Source organism: Desmodus rotundus, chromosome 3 (genome assembly GCF_022682495.2).
Source record: "Desmodus rotundus isolate HL8 chromosome 3, HLdesRot8A.1, whole genome shotgun sequence".
Classification (NCBI taxonomy): Eukaryota; Metazoa; Chordata; class Mammalia; order Chiroptera; family Phyllostomidae; genus Desmodus; species Desmodus rotundus.
In genome coordinates, this window is record NC_071389.1 from 100517865 (window position 1) to 100536406 (window position 18542).

The 18542-nt window shown below is 39.7% G+C and overlaps 1 non-coding gene across 1 annotated transcript; it reads right to left on the bottom strand.

Annotated features, from left to right (window-relative positions):
• Positions 1–17527: 17527 nt before the first annotated feature.
• LOC112296233 (U6 spliceosomal RNA) lies at positions 17528–17634 on the bottom strand. The gene has a single exon (XR_002973860.2). It is a non-coding gene; the product is annotated as a U6 spliceosomal RNA (small nuclear RNA).
• Positions 17635–18542: the final 908 nt, after the last annotated feature.

The window sequence follows — 18542 nt, forward strand, 5'->3', positions numbered from 1 at the left end:
GCAGCATTGTACCCTCTCTGACACCTCCCACACATACAGCACCACATTGCTCCATTCTGGGAAATACCCAAGGCTCTGCCCCTTACAGTGTAACAGGCATGCGGAGACAAAACAATGTGGCCCAAGTGAAAGAATAGATCAAAGCTCCAAAACTAGAACTAAGCAGTGAAGAGATAGCCAACCTATCAGATACAAAGTTCAAAACACTGGTAATCAGGATGCTTACAGAAATGGTTGACTATGGTCAAAAAATAGATGGAAAAAAGAGGCTATGCAAAGTGAAATAAAGGAAAATATATAGGAAACCAACAGTGAAGGGAAGGAAAATAGGACTCAGATCAATGGCTTGAACCAGATAGAGGAAATAAACATTCAGCCAGAACAGAATGAAGAAACAAGAATTCAAAAAAATGAGGAGGGGCTTAGGAACCTCCAGGACAACTTTAAATGTTCCAACATCCAAATCATGGGGGTACCAGAAGGAGAAGAGGAAGAGTGAAAAATTGAAAATTTATTTGAAAAAATAATGAAGGAGAACTGCCCTAATTTGGCAAGGGAAATAAACTTCCAGGAAGTCCAGGAAGCTCAGAGAGTCCCAAAGAAGTTGGACCTAAGGAAGCACACACCAAGGCACTCATGATTACATTACCCAAGAGTAAAGAGAAGGAGAGAATTTTAAAAGCACCAAGAGAAAAGGAGACAGTTACTTACAAAGAAGTTCCCATAAAACCATCAGTTGATTTTTCAAAAGAAACCTTGTAGGCAAGAGGGGCTGGAAAGAAGTATTCAAAGTCATGAAAGGCAAGGACCTACATCCAAGATTACTCTATCCAGTAAAGTTATCATTTAGAATGGAAGGGCAGATAAAGTACTTCCCAGATAAGGTCAAGTTAAAGGAGTTCATCATCACCACGCCCTTATCATATGAAATGTTAAAGGGACTTATCTAAGAAAAAGAAGATGATCAAAAATATGAACAGTAAAATAACAAACTCAGAACTATCAACAACTGAATGTAAAATACAAAACAAACTAAGCAAACAACTAGAACAAGAACAGAATCACAGAAATGGAAATCACATGGGGGGTCATCAGTGGGGAGGGGGAAGAGGTTGATTGGGGGACAAGGTACAGGGAATAAGAAGCATAAATGGTAGGTGTCAAATAGACAGGGGGATGTTAAGAATAGTATAGGAATTGAAGAAGATAAAGAACTTATATGTACAACCCATGGACATGAACTAAAGGGTGGGGAATGTGGGTGGGAGTGGGAGGTGCAGGGCAGAGGTGAATATAGGGGGGAAATGAGATACCTGTAATAGCATAATCAAATATATTTTTTAAATTTTTTTTCAGGGATTAAATTTATTTTTTAAATTTTTTTAAATTAAAGACTCAATAATTTCAGTCTTGGAAACCAAAAAAAGAAAGTGCCGGGCACTGTAATATATAACAAACAGTTTTACAAGACTATTTTATAAAATTTAAAAATCCTTTTGGGTGAAATTGCCCCTTCTGGCCATAATGACTAAGACTAAATATTACCAAAAGAATAAGACCTTTAATCATGAGCACTACAGTTATAGGTACTCCAGACAGGGGAAATGGAATTAGAAGATGCATTCGTTTGGCCACACAATCTATCTGCTGCTTCCAAAACACTGTATCTTCTGTCAGGGTTCTGTCATAGCTCTTTCTCCATCCCCTAACCGCACTAAAATTTTGCTCATGAAAGAAGCTAGACAACTGGGTCGGTCCACACTTACTCATATGCAAAGTAAGGAATAAACTGTTTGGAGATTTCAGGAAATAAATTGGAGGGGCCAGAGATATGCCTAACCCCTAGTCTGCTTCAAATCTCCTGTACCATCCCACTATAATGGTCAAAGAAACTGTTTTATACTTTTTTCCCTATTAACTGAATGTTCTTAATGGTTTAAACCAAATAGTTTGAGTAACCTGTAACTTCAAAAGTACATGATTGCAATTGTTCTGAGAGCAAGTGCCGATGGGTGGAGAAAAACAGACACACATCTGTGTCAGGCACTTCCAGAAGGCAAATGAGTCACCACAGAGAAAAAGCATGTGATCTGTGTTCCAGGATTTTCCATAAATTGGACCCTAATCTCAGACACAGTTGATGGGGAGCATGGCCAGTGACCAATATCTTGTTCACACTGGGAAGACTGTATGTATATTCAGTGACTGTCCGGAGCCTTGGGTTCTGTGCTCTCTGCTGGAGGCTGTTACTGATGTTGTTCTCACTGTTTTCTCATCAGCAAGTGTCCCTCCTGCTCATGCTGGGTCTGTCACTATGTGGCATCGCAAATGTGGTTGTCAGATCCTTGTGGTGTTGGTAGTGTTGCAGTGATGCCAAGAGGGTGAAATAGTTAAGAGAGGTATTTTTAAAACTTGGGATTAAAGAAAAGGGTTCTGGGTTCTTAGGGTATAATCCCAGCAGTGGAATTGCTGGGTCAAAGGGCAGTTCCATTTTTAGTTTTCTGAGGAAATTCCATACTGTTTTATACAGTGGCCTCACCAGTCTGCATTCCCACCAACAATGTACTAGGGTTCCCTTTTCTCCGTATCCTCTCCAACATTTGTTTGTGGATTTGTTTATGTTGGCCACTCTGACTGGTGTGAGATGGTATCTCATTGTAGTTTTAATTTGCATCTCTGATGGCTAGTGATACTGAGCATCTTTTCATATGTTTCTGAGTCCTCTGTATGTCTTCCTTGGAGAAGTGTCTGTTCAAGTCCTTTGCCCATTTTTTAATTGGGTTGTTTGTCTTCCTGGAGTGGAGTTGTGTGAGTTCTTTATATATTTTGGAGATCAGATTCTTGTCTGAGGTATCAGTACTGGAAGCAACCTAAGTGCCCATCAGCAAGTTAGTGGATCAAAAAACCATGGTACACTTACACAATGGAATTCTATGCAGCAGAGAGGAAGAAGGAGTTTATACCCTTTGTAACAGCATGGATGGAACTGGAGAGCATTATGCTAAGTGAAATAAGCCAGGCAGTGAAGGACAAATACCATATGATCTCACCTTTAAGTGGAACATAATCAACAAAATAAAAAAGCAAATAAAATATAACCAGAGACATTGAAGTTAAGAGCAATCCAACAATAACCAGAGGGGCGTGGGGAGGGGATAGTGGGGATAGGGGCTTTCAGGAACTACTATAAAGGACACATGGACAAAACCAAGGAGGAGGATGGAGGCAGGGGAGGGAGGTGGGTTTGGCAGGGGTGGGGCGGAGGGGTGGGGCGGAGGGGTGGGGAGAAAATGCAGACAACTCTAATTGAACAACAATACAAAATATTAAAATACAAAAAATTAAATACTAACAGTCATTTTACTAAAAAAAAAAGGGGGTTCTGATGTACCCATGTAGCCCAGTGAACCTGTAAACTAGCATCTCACCATGGCAGAGAAGAATGTATGCCTCTCCTATTCCAAACATGCACTTTTAGCATTTTCTTATTACCTTGACTTATTACCTTTCCTTCGATGTTTACTTTCAATGTATTTTTGTTTGATGAAAATATTGTGGAAAGGGAGGTGGTGTGATTTGTACCAGTCCTCTAATCCCAATGTCTGGCTGGGATCCTGAATGCCCAGGATGGGTGAGGGCCCAACCCAGCCAGCATTTGTGGTCACTTTTTATAAGGACATTACTGAGCAACCACAGATTTAAATGAGGAACCTGGCATAGTAGAACATGCCCATCATTATAAGAATAGCTGGAGTAAAGTAAATATAACAAGAAAAATTCAACATCTCAAAGACCAAAAAATGTCCTACAGTTGCTGGGATCAAGGCAGCCTTTGCTAAGGACAAGGTCTATAAACACTGTAATTGAAAATGGAGCATTTAGTAAATGAAAAAAAAAAAACCCTTCTCAAAGACACTATGCCTTTCCTCCAGGCTTTGAGATGTATGTCATGGTCCTACACTAGTGCATATCAAACAAGGCCATAGCCGCCCTGCTCACCAGCAGCACTTTCCTTCACTGCCAACCCCAGATGGTCAAATCTCATTCCCTTAGTCACCCTTCTAAGTATAAGAGGTAAGTCACAAATCCGCTGTTTTTTTCACAGCCTAGGTCTCAGGTTAACATTCCTGCCACAATCATTTCTTCTGAAGTACCTTCACAGCCTAGGACCTTTCATGTACTCAGACACAAAGTTCTGTAACAACAGAGCTAGCTCCAAATGGTCCTACTTTATGAGATACTGAGTTGCTTTTCGGAGACAATAAACCAAAGTAAGTCATGCAGAAGAAGTATACTTATTGGAGAGAACTTTGACCTCCAGATGCAACTGGAACCATAGTCACACCCACCCCACGTGGACCCAAAGAACCAAACATCACTGGAACTTGAACACCAGAACCCTTTCAGAAGCAAAGGGTCTGTTGTCCAGAAAAATCCAGTGCTGATGTTCCTTTACAACCAGCTCTTCTGCACACACTTCCTAAAACCCTAATAAGCCCTTGGCCTGGACCAGCAAGCAAGATAGGTCTGTGGTCCATTAGGTCTCCCATATCCTTGGTTGGCATCTTCTCGATCATAAACACTTACTTATTCCAAACTCTGAAATTTTGAGTGTTGTCTTTTTGAAGCATCAGGCACATGAACTTGGGTTTTGGTAACAATTCTCAATTGCAGTGGGTAGCACCTAAGGGATTTCTTGTGAGAACTGGTCTCTGTATTGTCAGCACTGTTCCTGTCTAAACGAGCTATGTGAGTTTGATTACTTCAACAGATCTTGATCACCACACTTTGTTTTTATCCATCAGAGCAAGAGAAGCCAAAGTGTTGATGTGTGAGGAGTGATGGGTCCTAGGTAGGCAAAGGAACAAATGGTTTAACTTGCTGCACAACTTCCAGAGCTACTGAGGAATATCCCTAAATTACCAAATTGTGAAGGTGCAAAGAATGAGAATTTCAGGTAACAGGCATCCAAAATTAAACACTTAAGCAAAATTCACTTTCAGGAACTATTTCCATCCTGAGTAGTCTTAGGAGAACTGAATTGAAAGCCCAATTTTGGAAGTCTGCTACTTTTAGGGAACAAAAGAAATAAACAGCTATGAATTCTGCAACAGAAAAGGTTTTGTCTGTAATGAGGCTGAAGAGATTGAACTGGGAGTGCCCATGATATGGGAGTATCTGGTGACATGGGACATAGTCACCAGATTGCCTAGATCGACCTGCATTTTCAGTCTTGTCTTGCTGGGCCAGGCACACATGCAGTGCTCAGCACATGTCAGTTAACCATGGCAATGGTCCAAAGTGGTCAAAATATATTCCCCCAAATATCACAGAGCATCTTATGCATAATCTTAATGTTTCACCTCACATGGTGACATAACAGTGTAGCATCTGTACATCACTGGACTGTGAGATCTCATGGATCTGGATAGCCTGTTATACCTTTGCATGTCAAGGCCCACCACTATGCTCAAAAGTAACTCTGAATTGACCCCATAGATTCAGCTTTCCCATCAAAAAAGGCATTAGTCCAGTGCCTAACACAGTGTCTGCTACATTTCTGCTCCATGTTGCAAATGAAGGAACCGAAGCATGGAGAAAGACAGAGATCAGGTTTGTCCCTGAGGGAGAGATCTGGTGCAAGTTTCCAGCTCCAGGCCAGGTTGATCAAATAACTACCAAAATGGTGTGATAAAAACCAATCTTAGAAAACCTTTTTAAAAATTCAAAACAGTTGCTTGGAACAATAGATTGTCTATAGAGAGATATCCCAGTTATGGTGGGCCTGATAAACAATAATAATTATATTGAGAAACACACGGGTAGTCCATCTGTTCATTAGCCAAAGATGTAGACTTGTGAACACATTCTGGGAAATCAGGAGCAGATTTCCCTAAAGAAAAATTCAGTGTTTTCCTCTCACCCTGCTCTTACTATTTCTACATGGTTCCTGAGACAATGACTCCATCCTAGCACATCTCTAGGGGTGTGGCTTTCCAATATCTTTATTGAAAGCACCACCTGGAAGAAGGGATTACCTAAACAATTTGCCAAAAGGGAAGGCTTCAGAGCATTTGGCATTTTTTAATTGCAATTGTTTTCTGTCATCGTAAAGAAAAAACTAATCATTTTTTCCAGAAAGCCACCCGCTCTGTCTCCTGCCCAGACTATTATGAAATTGCCAAAGACCACACACTTGGCTTTCTCTGTTTTCACAGTTTTTAAAGCCATCATCAAAAGGTAAAAGGAGCAGTAGACAAGAATGTCTTTCCAGCATAACATCTGAAGTGGAATTCCATTGGTAGAATGCCATTCTCTTCTGGCAACTTTCCATTAATTCCATGTTCTTATTAAGTGTTTATCAGCTTGCTTAAATAAAAGGGAGACAAAAAAAAATGTCAAACCTTGTCCAATTGGGAAAGTGCCATGCAGCATTACAGTCATGCTATTGAATATTCTGGAAATGAATTTTAAAGACAAAAATTTAGTTCATAATATAAAAGTTCAATTTATAACATTTATCTCTACATTAATAAGGAGTTTGCAAACAAAGAGGATTATCCAGGTCTTTGAAGATGTGCACCATGAATCAATCCAGCTACATATTACTGATACAAGACAGTTGGTTTCAACAGACTTGGCCCAATGTGAGATTTTTTTATGTAAAATTATGTTGAGGGAATTTTGAAATGCACACCATCTGAGTCATAGGCACTGGCTCAGAAGTAGGAATTTCACGCAAACATTTTTAAAAGGCAGATCAATGATGTAAAGTTTGTTTTCAAAAAAGAGTAAAATAAATGTTTTAGTTCCAAAACCAACATGACCCAAGGGGCAAAAAAGAACATGTCATTGGTCCAAAAGTTTTGTGAAGTCATTGCTGTTCCTCAATTAATCAGGAGAACTATCCTAGATCATGTCCACTATGCTCCACCCTCACAGAGATCAGCCTTCTACCTTCCCATCTCCCCCCAACATGGATTCCAACAGCTGAAAACCCATTCCTCTGGGTTTCAAAGTGACTCAGCCTGCCTTGTCACCCTTTAGCAATGCTTCTCATCACCTCTCTTGCCTACCCTTGTCCTGTCCTCCTTTCTGATAGCATCCATTAGACCTCCCTCACATACACACTTTTAGACTGATACATATGACATAGTGTTAGGGTTTTTGTTTTTTCAAATTATATTTTAATGGTTCAAAATTAGTGCCCGTTACAAATAACAGCATTTTAACCCTTCAAGGTACTTTATGATGACAGTAGGAACCTTTGCTTCTCTTGTTCCCACCACCTAGATTTTCCACTCTACCTCTGATTTTATGGGCCTAATACATTCTTCCATACTTAATTCAATCATCATTCCTACTGTAAAACCTTTTCTGCTTCTCCTGTTGCCTGTAATTTTTCACTTCTCACTGTTTCTAGTCTACCTGGTAGTTGTTGCTATAACTTATGATTTATTACATATTCACTTTTTATTCCTCTTGAATTGTTTCACACATGTAAGTTGGTCTCCCTCACAGATATCTCAGGCAATCTGAGGATAGCATTATTCTTGTATGATATTCCCTATAAGACCTGCTAACAAGTATCACTTAATAAGTAGTAATGGAAGACACACCTCAAATTTTGGTGGAGATTGTAGCTGAAGTGGTAATATATTCATATAGCTAACCTCCAAAGTATTGCCTCAACAAGTATTGAGTTTCATTTTATTTTAAGACTTATAGCTCTCCTTTTGAATTATTCATGTAGTGTTGCAGTAGGGGAGTAAGCGAGCAAAGAGACTCTAAAGAGTCTGAGGTCAATGTGCCCTGTGGCACAAAACAGCAGCACCAAATATTGCTGTGAGTTGAAATCACCTTGGTCGTTTATTAAAAATAAAATTGAAAGCCTTAAGACTCACCCCACATTTTCTGGCCAAGATGGAGGATTAGGTAGACACACTGTGCCCCCTTGCACAACCAAAAGGACAACAACAATTTAAAAACAAAATACAACCAGAACTGACAGAAAATCGAACTGTATGGAAGTCTGACAACCAAGGAGATAAAGAAGAAACATTCATCCAGACCTGAGGTAAGAGGGGCAAAGACGGGCAGCCGGGGCAGAGAGGACTCGCAACAAGGGGGCAGCTGGAGGTCCCAGCGAGGTGGCAGATTGTGGAGCGGGGAAGGCCAGGTTGCAGCTAGCAGACCCCACAAGGTGGTGGCTGGCAGACCCTGTGGCCCCACATTCGCACATATATAAACCGGGAGGAATGGCGGGGGAGTGAAGCAGGCCATACAACCCAGGGCTCCAGTGCGGGGAAATAAAGCCTCAAACCAATGATTGAAAACACCTGTGGGGGTTGAGGCAGCAGCCGGAGAAACTCCCAGCCTTACATGAGAGTTCATTGGAGAGACCCACAGGAGCCTAGAGCATGCATGAGCCCACCCACTTGGGAATCAGTACCAGAGGGGCCCAATTTGATTGTGGGTAACAGAGGGAGTAACTGAAATCTGGCAGAGAGTGGAGTAAGCACCATTTCTCCCTCTTGGCCCCTCCCCGATGTACAGCATCACAGTGCAGCTACCAGTGTTACCCCACCCTGGTGAACACCCAAGGCTCCATCCCCTTGCATAACAAGAGCGCCAAGACAAAAAAAAAAAAATGGCCCAAATGGAAGAACAGATCAAAGCTCCAGAAAAAATACAACTAAGCAACGAAGAGATAGCCAACCTATCAGATCCACAGTTCAAAACACTGCTAATCAGGATGCTCACAGAATTGGTTGAATTTGATCACAAATTAGATGGAAAAATGAAGGCTATGCTAAGAGAAACAAAGTAAAATGTACAGGGAACCAATAGTGATGGGAAGGAAGGAAACTGGGACTCAAATCAATGGTGTGTATGAGAAGAAAGAAAGAAACATCCAACCAGAAAAGAATGAAGAAACAAGAATTCAAAAAAAGTGAGGAGAGGCTTAGGAACCTCCAGGAAATCTTTGAACGTTCCAATATCCGAATTATAGGGGTACTAGAAGGAGAAGAGGAAGAACAAAAAATTGAAAACTTATTTGAACAAATAATGAAGGAGAACTTCCCTAATCTGGCAAAGGAAATAGACTTCCAGGAAGTCCAGGAAGCTCAGAGAGTCCCAAAGAAGCTGCACCCAAGGAGGAACACACCAAGGCAAATCATAATTACATTACCCAAGATTAAAGAGAAGGAGAGAATCTTAGAAGCAGCAAGAGAAAATGACACAATTACTTACAAAGCAGTTCCCATAAGACTGTCAGCTGATTTCTCAAAAGAGACCTTACAGGCAAGAAGGGGCTAGAAAGAAGTATTTGAAGTCATTAAAGGCAAGGACCTACATCCAAGATTACTCTATCCAGCAAAGATATCATTTAGAATGGAAGGACAGATAAAGCGCATCTCAGATAAGGTCAAGTTCAAGGAGGTTATCATCACCAAGCCCTTATTATATGAAATGTTAAAGGGATTTACCTAAGAAAAAGAAAATTAAAAAAATATGAACAGTAAAAATGACAGCAAACTCACAGTTATTAACAACCACACCTAAAACAAAAACTAAAGCAAACTAAGCCAACAACTACAACAAGAACAGAACCACAGAATGGAGATCACATGGAGGATTATCAACAGGGGAGTGGGAGGGGGAGAGAGGGGGGTACAGAGAATAAGTAGCATAAATGGTGGGTAGAAAATAGACAGGGGGAGCGTAAGAATAGTATAGGAAATGTAGCAGCCAAAGAACTTATATGTATGGCCCATGGACATGAACTGTAGGGGGGGAATGTGGGAGGGAGGGAGTGGGCAGGATGGAGTGGAGTGAAGGGGCGGAAATGGGACAACTGTAATAGCATAATCAATAAATATATATTTTTTTTAAAACTCACCCCAAAACTACTTAAAAGATACCTCCCAAACAGGATCAGGAGCTTATCTCTACCTTAGCAAGCTCCATAATAGTTCTGGGCTGGGAGCTTGGTTCATGTAAGTGAGTTGGCATTTGGAAATTCCTCATGTAAACACTGGCTTCAAATCCTGGTTTTGGAACTAATAAGCCATATGATTTAAGAAATGTTTAAACCTTCTGATCTTCATTCACTCATCTTTGAAACTGAAAAAATTAAATCCTATTGCAGGGGGGACATGACCCTGCTCTTACTTCTGTCCCCTAATTTGGCTTTGTCCTCTGACCTGGGAATATAGAGTTATTTCTTTATTATAGGGAATAGCCGTCATTTCAGTGACAGTCCTAGAAAAAGAAGATGCTGAGATCAGAAGTGGAATCTTCAAGGAAAGCTTTAGTCTGGAAGATAATCATGAACTTTCTTTTGGGCCCCAGAGTCTAGATGTGGTCTGACATGAAACTAGAAAGAGGGTCAGAGGGATGAACTGACCTCTGCCACAGGAGGTAGGCTTGGAGCTCCACCATAAGACTTCCTGCATAGGATCCTGTAAGAGGTAGTGATGTCTGAGGGTCTGAGAACCAAATCTGGTACCCAGTTGTATACCATTCATGTTATAAATTACTCTCTCTGCTATTCTGGAAATTTTGCAAAGTCTTTTCTTTTTTAATTCTTTCATTGTTGTTCAAGTACAGTTGTCTGCACTTACTCCTCCACTCCCCCCTACACCAGCTATCACCACATCCCTCCCCTGATCCCACCCCCACCTTGGTTTTGTCCATGAGTCCTTTATAGTTGTTCCCAAAAACCTTTCACACTTTGCCCACCATTATCCCCTCCCATCTCCCCTCTGGTTACTGTCCATTTGTTCTAAATTTCAATGTCTCTGGTTATATTTTCTTGCTTGTTTGTTTTGTTAAATAGATTCCAATTAAAGGTGAGATTATATGGTATTTGTCTTTCACTGCCTGGCTTATTTCACTTAGCATAATGCTCTCCAGTTGTATCCATGCAGTCCCAAAAGATAGGACCTCCTTCTTTCTTTCTGCTGCATGGTACTCCATTGTGTAAATGTACCACAGTTTTTTGATCCATTCATTTACTGATGGGCACTTAGGTTGTTTCCAGTACTTGGCTATTGCGAATTGTGCTGCTATGCACATTGGGGTGCTTAGGTCTTTATGGATTGGTGTTTCAGAGTTCTTAGGATATAATCCCAGCAGTGGAATTGCAAGGTCAAAAGGCAGTTCCATTTTTACTTTTCCAAAAATTCCATATTGATTTCCACAGTGGCTGCACCAGTCTCCATTCCCACCAACAGTACACTAGGGTTCCTTTTTCTCCACATCCTCTCCAACACTTGTTTTTTGTTTTGTTTATGATGGCGCCTCTCACTGGTGTGAAGTGGTATCTCATTGTGATTTTAATTTGAATCTCTCTGATAGCTAGTGAGGCTAAATATCTTTTCATATGCCTCTGGATCCTTTGTATGTCCTCCTTGGAGAAGTGTCTGTTCAAGACTTTTGCCAATTTTTTAATTGGTGTCTTTGTCTTCCTGGAATGTAGTTGTGTGAGTTCTTTATATATTTTGGAGATCAAACCTTTCTCGAAGGAATCATTGGTAAATATGTTTTCCCATATAGTGGGTTCCCTTTTCACTTTAATGCTATTTTCTTTTTTTCTGTCTTTTTAAAATTTTTATTGTTATTCTATTACAGTTGTCTGCATTTTCTCCCCATCCTTTCACCCCACACCTGCCAAAACCACAACCCATCCTACCTCCACCCTCCCCCTTGATTTTGTCCATGTGTCCTTTATAGTAGTTCCTGTAAACCCCTCTCCCCACTGTCCCCTCCCCACTCCTCTATGGCTATCGTTAGATTGTTCTTAACTCCAATGTCTCTGGTTATATATTTTTTTTCCTATGGCAAAAACAGTTTTACTTTTTTGCTATGACATAGATTAACAGAATATTAAGGAATTTTCTCATTTCACAATTCTTTTTTTAACTAATGTAAGACATTTATTATCATTTATTGAACATTTTTATTAATATTAATTATAATAGGAACCCAAATTGGACCCCAAAATACTTGGGAATTTAGTAGTGTATTAAATTAGTCAAGATAAAAAGATTTATTACTCTCTACTGGTGTTTTTTTTAATTAATTAATTTATTTTTATTCAGTTACAATTGTCTGCACTTTCTACCCATCCCTCCACCAAACCACAGCAGAAACCACCTCCCTCCCGCACCTCCACCCTCCCCCTTGATTCTGTCCTTGTGTTCTTTACAGTAGCTCCTGTAGAACCCTCTCCCCACTATCCCCCCCACACCCCTCTGGCTATCGCTACATTGCTCTTAATTTCAATGTCTCTGGTTATATTTTGTTTGCTTTTTTTTTTTGTTGATTAGGTTACAGTTAAAGGTGAGATATATAGTATTTGTCCCTCACCACATGCCTTATTTCATTTAGCATAATGCTCTCTACTTCCATCCATGGTGTTGCAAAGGGTATAACCTCCTTCTTTCTCTCTGCTGCGTAGAATTCCGCTGTGTAAATGTACCACACTTTTTGGATCCACTCATTTGCTGATGGGCACTTAGGTTGCTTCCAGTATTTGGCTATTGTAAATTGTGCTGCTATGAACACTGGGGTGCACAGGTTATTTTGGATTGGTGTTTCAGGGTTCTTAGGGTATAATACCAGCAGCAGAACTCCTGGGTCAAAGGGCAGTTCCATTTTCAGTTTTCTGAGGAAAATCCATATTGTTTTCCACAGTGGCCTCACCAGTATGCATTCCCACCAACAATGTACTAGGGTTCCCTTTTCTCCGCATCCTCTCCAACATTTGTTTGTAAATTTGTTTATGTTGGCCACCCTGACCTCATTGTGGTTTTAATTTGCATATCTCTGATGCCTAGTGATGCTGAGCATCTTTTCATATGTCTCTGGGCCCTCTGTATGTCTTCCTTGGAGAAGTGTCTGTTCAAGTCCTTTGCCCATTTTTTAATTGGGTTTTTTGACTTCCTGGAGTGGAGTCGTGTGAGTTCTTTATATATTTTGTAGATCAGGCCCCTTTCTGACGTATCATTGGCAAATATGTTTTCCCATACTGTTGGTTCTCTTTGTAATTTGGTGCTGTTTTCTTTAGCCTTGCAGAAGCTTTTTATTTTCATGAGGTCCCATTTGTTTATTCTTTCCTTTATGTCCCTTGCTTTAGGGGATGTGTCTGTGAGGATGTTGCTGCGTGGAATGTCTGAGATTTTCCTGCCAATGTTTTCCTCAAGGACTTTTATGGTGTTACAACTTATATTTAAGTATTTTATCCATCTTGAGTTTATTTTTGTGTATGGTGTAAGTTGGTGATCAAGTGTCATTTTTTTGCACATAGCTGTCCAGATCTCCCAACACCATCTGTTGAAGAGGCTATCTTTCCTCCATTTTATGCTCCTGCCTCCCTTGTCAAATATTAATTGACCGTAAAGACTTGGGTTTATTTCTGGGCTCTCTGTTCTGTTCCACTGGTCTATGTGCCTGTTCTTATGCCAGTACCGGGCTGTTTTGATTACCGTGGCCTTGTAATACAGTTTGATATCAGGTATTCTGATCCCTCCTGTTTTCTTCTTCTTTCTCAAAATTGCTGCAGCTATTCGGGGTCATTTATGGTTCCATATAGGTTTCTGTAATGTATGTTATATATCTGTGAAATATGTCATGGGTACTTTTATAGGGATTGCATTGAATCTATAAATTGCTTTGGGTAGTATGGCCATTTTGATGATGTTAATTCTTCCAATCCGTGAGCATGGTACATGCTTCCATTTGTTTGTGTCTTCCTTAATTTCTTTCTTCAGTGTTGTGTAGTTTTCTGAGTACAGGTCTTTCACCGCCTTGGTTAGGTTTATTCCTAGGTACTTTATTTTTCTTGTTGCTATATCAAATGGGATTTTTTTCCTGATATCTTTTTCTGCTGTTTCATTGTTGGTATACAGGAATGCCTTGGTTTTTGATTATTGACTTTGTATCTACCTGTTTTGACAGACTCATTTATTAGGTCAAGTAGTTTTTTGGTAGAGTCTCTAGGATTTTCTAGGTACACTATCATGTCATCTGCAAACAGTGACAGTTTCATTTCCTCCTTTCCAATTTGGATGGCTTTTGTTTCTTTTTCTTGTCTGATTGCTGTGGCTAGGACTTCCAATACTATGTTGAATAGGAGTGGTGAGAGAGGGCATCCTTGTCTTGTTCCTGATCTTAGTGGGAAAGCTCTAAGTTTTTGTCCATTGAGTATGAAGTTGGCTGTAGGTCTCTCATATATGGCCTTTATTATATTGAGGAATGCTCCCTCTATTCCCACTTTGCTGAGTGTTTTTATTATATGTCGGTGGTGTACCTTATCAAATGCTATTTTCACATCTATTGATATGATTATGTGATTTTTGTCTTCCCTTTGGTTTATGTGAAGTATAACATTTATTGATTTGTGGATATTGTACCATCCTTGCATCCCTGGGATGAATCCCACTTAGTCATGGTGTATGATCTTTTTAATGTATTGCTGGATGCGGTTTGCCAATATTTTGTTGAGGATTTTAGCATCTATGTTCATCAGCGACATAGACCTGAAGTTTTCTTTCTTTGTTATGTCTTTATCTAGACTTGTGTTTAGAATGATGCTGTCTTCATCAAAAGAATTTGGAAGTCTTCCATCTTCTTGGATTTTTTTGGAATAGTCTGTGAAGGATATGGGATAGCTCTTCCTTAAGTGCTTTGTAGAATTCTCCTGTGAAACCATTCAGTCCAGGGCTTTTGTGTGTCGGGAGTTTTTTGATAAAATGCCTCAATTTCATCAGCTGTTATTGGTCTGTTTCTGCTTCTTCATTTAGTTTTGGGAGATTATAATTTTTCTAGAAATTTGTCCATTTCCCATAGGTTTTCAAATTTCTCGGTATATAGTTCCATGTAGTAATTTCTTATATTCCTTTGTTTTTCTGTGGTATCAGTTGTAATCTCTCCTCTTCATTTCTGATTGTATTTATTTGGGTCCTATCTCTTTTTTTTTCTTGCAAAGTCTGCTTAAAGGCTTGCAACTTTGTTTATCTTTTCAAAGAACCAGCTCCTGGATTTATTGGTCCTTAGAATTGTGCTTTTAGTCTCTATGTCATTTAATTCTGCTCTGATCTTGGTCATTTCCTTCCTTCTACTTGCTCTGGGATGTCTCTATTATTTTCCCTCCAGTTCTTATAGGTGTAGGGCTAGGTTGTTTATTTGAAATGTTCCTATCTTTTTCAGTTAGGCTGTATTACTATGAACTTCCCTCTCAGGACTGCCTTTTCTGTGTCCCATAAGTTTTGGATTGTTGTGAGTTGATTTTCATTTGTTTCCAGAAAATTTTTGGTTTCTTCCTTGACCTCATTATTTCACTCATATATTGTTTAATAACATGCTATTCAATTTCCATGATTTTGAGGTTTTTTTAGTTATTTCCTTGAGCTTGTTTTCTCGTTTCTGTCCCTTGTGGTCATAGAAAATGCTGGATATGATTTCAATTTTCTTGAATTATGTTGAGGTTTGATTTGTTCCTCTCTTGTGGTCTATCTTTGAAAATGTTTCAGGTGCATTTGAAAAGAATGTGTGTTTTGCTTCTTTAGGATGAAAGGCGCTCTCTCTGTTTCTCTCTGTCTCTGTCTCTCTGTCTCTCTTTCTCTCTGTCTCTCTCTCTCTCTATATATATAATCACTTAAGTCTATTTCATCTAGAGCATAGTTCAATGTCATAATACCTTTGCTGATATTTTGTTTGTAATATCTATCCATTTTTGAAAATGGGGTGTTGAAATTCCCTACTATAATTGTGCTGCTGTCAATATGTTTCTTGAAGTCCTCCAAGATTTTCTTCATGTATTTCGGTGCTCCTATGTTGGGTGCATATATATTTACAAAGTTTATGTTTTCTTTATGGAATCTTCCCGTGAGTATTATGAAGTTTCCTTCTCTGTCTTTTTTTATGGCCCTTTTTTGAGGTCTATTTTTTCTGATATGAGTATTGTTACCTCAGCATTTTTTTTTCCTGTCCACTTGCTTGAAATATTTGTTTCCAGCCCCTCACTTACACTCTGTTTAGGTCTTTTGTTCTGAGGTGGATCTCTTGTAGGCAGCATATGTGTGGGTCATATTTTCTTATCCATTCCTTTATTCTGTGCCTTTTGATTGGCGAATTTAATCCATTTCTGTTAAGGTTATTATTGATAGGTACTTATCCATTGCCATTTTTTGCTACCTGTATTCCTCTCTCTCACTCTCTCACCCCCCACTTTTCATAAAGCACACCGTTTTGCATCTCTTGCAGAGCCAGTTTGGAGGAAGTGTTTTCTTTGAGGTTTCTTTTCTCTGGGAAACTCCTTATTTGGCCTTCCATTTTAATTGACAGCCTTACTGGTTAGAAGTATCTTGGTTGCAGGCCTTTATTTTTCATTACTTGGATATTCCTTGCCAATGACTTCTTGCTTGTAGTTTTTCCATCAAAAAGTCAACTGCTAACCTTATCGGGGCTACCTTGTATGTTACTTCCTGTTTCTCCCATGTTGCCTTTAAGATTCTCTCTTTGTCTTCAAATTTTGCCATTTTAATTATGATGTGTCTTGAAGTGGGCCACTTTGGGTTCCTCTTGATTGGGACCCTCTCTGCTCCCTGAATTTGCATGACTTTTTCTCTCATGATATTAGGGAAGTTTTCTATCATTACTTTTTCCATCCCTTGCTCTTCTTCTCTTTCTTGTCCTATTATATGGAAATCTTTACTTTTTACGTTGCCTTGCATTTCCTTTAACACCTGTTCATTCTTTCTGAGTCTCTTTTCCTTTTCTTGCTCTTTGTGGGTGTTTTTTTCTACCTTGTCCTCCAGCTTGCTGATTCAATCCTATACTTCATCGAGCCTGCTTTTGATTCCTTCTACTATGTTCTTCAATTCAGAAATTGTATTCTTTGTTTTCTCTTGTCCCTTGTTGATAGTTTCTATTTCCTTTTTCATGCTGATATATTTTCCAGTGAGTTCCTTGTAGTTTCCCTGTAGATTTTGGTCATTCTCAGTGAGTTCATTGAAATTCCTTATAACCATTGCTTTAAACTCAATATCTGATATTGACTTTCCTCTATTTCATTTAGCATTCTTTATGAGACTTCCTCCTTTCCTTTCATTTGTTTTATTTTTCTTTTGGTCTTCCCATTGTATGTGAGACTCTTCTTGGTAGGCTCTGCTTCTTAAATTGATCTGTTTTGACTCTCTGGGTTTGTGGTGTGAAATTCTATGGTAGGAGACCTGTGAGATTCAGTAGTGCAGTCTCCTTGATCTCCTGAGCTTGCTGGTCTTGGGCTCTCGTTTATGTTGTCTCTCTGGATGTATTTGTATTTTTATTGTCATGGGGTATTTCTTGGTGGATCCTTCCCTCCAGCTGGTTAGCTGATGGTCACTCAGCCCATCACATCTTGTATATTGTTATGCAGGTGTGGACAGGTTGTGTTGAAGATAGTTCTTCTGTGTGTCCTAGTTTTCGAGTCTTCTCTCTCGCTAATGTTCACTTGTTTGTTCTGGGTAATTTCTCCACCAAAAATATGGAACCCCCCATGCATTTGCAAGTCATCCTTGTGCAGAGGTCATGCTAATCTTCTCTGTCGCATTCTAATTTTAGTGTATGTGCTGCCGAAGTGAGCACAAATTTTGCAATGTCTTTTCAAATATTACAGCCTGATCTGACTTGCACAGTAGGAAATAAAGAGTAAGAGAATATGTGTGTGTGTGTGTGTGTGTGTGGCCTAAAAAGGTAAAGAAGACTTAATGTGTAAATATACCATAGTTTTTGGATCCACTCGTTTGCTGATGGGCACTTAGGTTGCTTCCAGTACTTGGCTATTGTAAATTGTGCTGCTATGAACATTGGGGTGCACAGGTTCTTTTGGATTGGTGTTTCAGGGTTCTTAAGGTATAATCCCAGCAGCAGAATTGCTGGGTCAAAGGGCAGTTCCTTTTTTAGTTTTCTGAGGAAATTCCATACTGTTTTCCACAGTAACCTCACCAGTCTGCATTCCCACCAACAGTGCACTAGGGTTCCCTTTTCTCCGCATCCTCTCCAACATTTGTTTGTGGATTTCTTTATGTTGGCCACTCTGACTGGTGTGACATGGTACCTCATTGTGGTTTTAATTTGCATCTCTCTTATGGCTAGTGATGCTGAGCATCTTTTCATATGTCTCTCGGCCCTGATCCAAAAACTATGGTATATTTACACAATGGAATTCTACGCAGCAGAGAGAAAGAAGGAGCTTATACCCTTTGCAACAGCATGGATGGAACTGGAGAGCATTATGCTAAGTGAAATAAGCCAGGCAGGGAGGGACAAACACCATATTATCCCACCTTGTACTGGAACATAATCAACAAAAGAAAAAAGCAAACAAAATATAACCAGAGACATTGAAGTTAAGAACAATCTAACAATTGCCTGGTGGGGGGGAGTGGGGTGGGGACAGTGGGAAGAGGGGATTACAGGAACTACTATAACGGACACATGGACAAAACCAAGGGGGAGGGTGGAGGTGGGGGAGGGAGGTGGGTTCAGCTGGG